Here is a 4,403-nt window from a genome sequence, read left to right on the forward strand (position 1 = left end):
AATGAACTCTTAGAGAGAGGTTTCGTGCAGCCAAGTGTGTCGCCTTGGGGAGCTCCGGTCTTGTTTGTAAAGAAGAAAGATGGTAGTATGCGTCGTGCATTGACTACCGGGAATTGAACAAGGTGACAATCAAGAACAGATATCCTCTGCCTCGGATTGATGACCTTTTTGATCAGTTGAAAGGTGCTGCTGTCTTTTCAAAGATTGATTTGAGATCGGGATATCACCAGCTGAAGGTGAAGTCAAGTGACATCCTTAAGACAGCGTTCAGAACAAGGTACGGACATTATGAATTTAAAGTGATGCCTTTCGGCTTGACTAATGCCCCCGCCGTGTTCATGGATCTCATGAACCGAGTATTTCACGATGTACTCGATAAATTTGTAATCGTCTTCATTGATGACATCTTGATTTACTCAAAGAATGAGGAAGAGCATGCGGAGCACCTGAACTGCACGTTGCAAAGGTTGAGAGAAAAGAAACTCTATGCTAAATTTAGCAAGTGTGACTTCTGGCTCTCAAGTGTAGTGTTTCTTGGCCATGTTGTTTCAGCCGAGGGTATTCATGTTGACCCAGAGAAAGTCCAAACTGTTACTGATTGGGAAAGACCGAAGACTGTGACCGAGATAAGAAGTTTTCTTGGATTAGCAGGATACTACCGGAGATTCATTGAAAACTTTTCTAGGTTGGCTGCCCCTATGACTAAGCTAACTAGAAAAGAGGAGAAGTTTGTCTGGACCGATTCTTGTGAGAAGAACTTCGAAGAGCTGAAAGTTAGATTGACATGCGCGCCGGTTCTGACTATACCTGATAGTTCCGGTGGATTGACGGTCTACACTGATGCTTCTAAAATCGGTTTGGGCTGCGTGTTGATGCAACATGGAAAGGTAGTGGCTTATGCCTCTCGACAACTAAAGGATTATGAGCGGAACTACCCCACTCATGACTTAGAGCTTGCAGCTATTGTATTTGCTTTGAAAATTTGGAGACACTATCTATACGGTGAGAAGATCGCCATCTTCACGGATCATAAAAGTTTGAAATACTTCTTCACCCAGAAGGAGTTGAATATGAGACAGAGAAGATGGTTGGAGTTGGTCTCTGACTATGATTGTGACATCCAGTACCACCCGGGTAAAGCAAATGTAGTGGCGGATGCTCTTAGTAGAAAGAGTCAAAGAAAAGAGTTGGATTTAAATGCTTTGAGTCGGCCTTTGTTGTCCTCAATGGAAAGATTTGGTTTGGAAGTGATCCCTAAGGGTTCGGATTGTATTCTCTATGCCATGACTGCAAGATCCTCCCTTAGAGATAGAATTGTTGCCTTGCAAAGTTCTGATCAGGAGTTGAAAGAGAAGATTGATAAGATTGCCTCGAATTCAGAAATGGACCCTGCTTTTAGTACATCTACGGATGGTACATTATTGTTTAGAGGTAGACTCTGTGTGCCCGCTGTTGATGAAATCAAGAAAGAAATATTGAAAGAAGCACACCAGTCCATCTTTACAGTACACCCTGGAAGTACCAAAATGTACAAGGACTTAAGGGAACATTTTTGGTGGATTGGTTTGAAAGCAGATGTCGAAGACTTTGTTGCCAAGTGTGGAACTTGCCAACGTGTGAAAGCTGTTCGCCAACCCCCATCTGGATTACTTCAGCCCCTTCCTATTCCTAGTTGGAAGTGGGAAGATATCTCAATGGACTTTGTCACTAGCTTGCCGCGGACGAGTAAGGGAAATGACACTTGTGTGGGTGATTGTTGATAGGTTGACTAAATCAGCCCATTTCATTCCTATGAAGATCACCTACTCTTTGGATAAGCTAGCTAGACTTTATGTGGACAATGTAGTTCGTCTACACGGAGTACCAGTGAGTATCGTTTCGGACCGTGATCCTAGGTTCACCTCAAGGTTTTGGAATGGATTGCAGAAAGCCTTGGGAACCCAATTGAATCTGAGTACAGCTCATCACCCACAGTCTGATGGACAATCTGAGCGGACAATTCACATTCTTGAAGACATGCTTAGGTCCTGTGTGGTTGACATGGGTGGAAATTGGGATGAACACCTAGCCTTAGTCGAGTTTGCCTATAACAACAGTTATCAAGCAACAATAGGCATGGCTCCGTTTAAGGCTTTGTATGGTAACACTTGTAGAACACCCTTGTATTGGACTGAGACTGGTGAAAGAAAAGTCTTAGGTCCAGAGATGATTGAAGCTACCAGTGATATGGTTGACATGATTCGGGAAAGGATTAAGTCTGCTCAATCTAGACAGAAGTCGTATGCCGACAAGAGAAGAATCGACTTAGAATTTCCAATTGGAGAGAAAGTCTTCCTTAAAGTATCACCTATGAAAGGGGTGACAAGATTCAATGTGAAAGGAAAGCTTAGTCCCCGCTTCATTGGACCTTTTGAGATTCTGGAAAGGGTTGGACCGGTAGCATACCGCTTGGCCTTGCCTCCGTCACTTGCTGGAGTTCACAATGTGTTCCATGTTTCAATGCTTCGGAAATACCTAGAAAACCCGGAACACATACTACAGCAAGCACCCGAAGGACTTAGTGCCGATCTTTCTTATGATGAAGGACCAGCCGAGATCCTAGATAGAAAGGACAAGCAGTTGCGGAATCGCACCATCCCTCTGGTGAAGATCCGATGGAAAAACCATACCCCTGAAGAAGCTTCATGGGAGAAAGAAGAAGACATGAAGGAGAAGTTTCCTCATCTTTTTGGAAGCACAGGTACGCTTTCAATTTCGAGGACAAAATTCTTTTAAGGGGGGGGAGAATGTAATATCCAGCCCTATTCTAACCTTGACCCTGACCCGGATCCACTGTTGTATTCAGGTCCGAGGACCCGAAGCGGAGGAAGAAGAGATCTATGGACCATCCTAATTGATGATCATGATTCGGAGACCGAGCCCATGGACATTGACAATGATACCCCTTGCTTAAATGCATTGTCAGTGTTTAAGGAAAATCTGCGCATCGGAGAAGATTAATATGGTTGATGTACCAAATGACCTCCTATGCACAATCCGAAGGTATTCCCTGAAACTAGACTTCTTGATTGAATTGTGTAAGAAAACCTCACTCAATTTGACCTTGTATAGCCTTTCAAATCCCTACTTGAAGTTGCTATTCTAAACCTGAGTTTTCTGCTGAAATCATCTTGGTCGATCATTTTGGTCGATACCATCGACCAAAAGCATCGACCAAAATGTCCCAGTCTGCCAAGTTAATGATTCCATGGAATATTCCTTTTCTATTTAATATGACCTCGAGCCTTGAGCCTTTTACAATCATTTTTCTCACTGGGAACGTGGGGAGAGCTTCCCAAAGCAGCTCCTTGGTTAGTGTGAAGGGTATCTCATCAAAGACACTTAGTTTATCATTGATTCTTGCATTCATCTTCTACACTAAGGTAAGACTCTTCATTCCACTCTCTACCCTACCATTTTCTACTCCTTTCTATTGTCATCTTGCTGATGGGACATTTGGAATGGTGTTGCAACCTTGCAACCACCACTCCAAGTGCCTACTCATGCTCAATCCATGATTCCCTTAGCCATTCATTGATGCTAATGCTTATATCTCATGCCTAGCATATGTATTCCATGCTTTACCTATTAACATCATACCATTTGATATCAAACTGAGCTATAAAGTGTATTATGTTCATGTTTAACATTGCCATATGATTCCAATCGAATTTCTATTAGTTCCTCTAGCTATTGCATGCTATTCCTCATCAATGCAATCAATTCCAACTCATGCCATGATGTTTATCACTTGAACTTGATAGCTCAAATTGGGGCTTTTTAATTAGACCATTGGATTGGGTTAATTCCTTGATTTATAGTGTCCTACTACTGTTGTTAAGTATGCCTCCAAGTTCCAGATTGATCCGAACACCGGAAGACTCATTTCGGACCAAAATCCCCAAAATCCACTATTCTGCCCGAGGACTATTTTGGTCGATCATTTTGGTCGATACCATCGACCAAAACCATCGACCAAAGTTGTTCTTGACACAGCAACCTTGGTCGATTTTGACTCGAATGACATCCGATCTTCCCGACTTCTTTTCTAACTTATTATTGATGTTTGTTTAGGGCCTTAACACTTCTATTGGACTATTCTTGGTATTCTCAATTCATCATCAACTCATCCAAGGTAAGGATGGTTATATCCATAAACATATAAGTCATCAAATATTGAACTATGCTTTATTCAAAGAATGAAGTCCCTAAATTCTTTCAATCATTATGATACTGATACATATGTGTTGGAACAGTAATATTTAAATCTTTATACAATTGTTGTGTTACTCTATCATTTTGATTTGCTTATGTTTATAATGATTCGTTTCAATATCATGATTTGAGTACTATTATGAATATGC

Source organism: Hakea prostrata, chromosome 8 (assembly GCF_041222555.1).
Source record: "Hakea prostrata isolate BN-2017 chromosome 8, UWA_Hpros_2, whole genome shotgun sequence".
In the NCBI taxonomy this organism is placed as follows: domain Eukaryota; kingdom Viridiplantae; phylum Streptophyta; class Magnoliopsida; order Proteales; family Proteaceae; genus Hakea; species Hakea prostrata.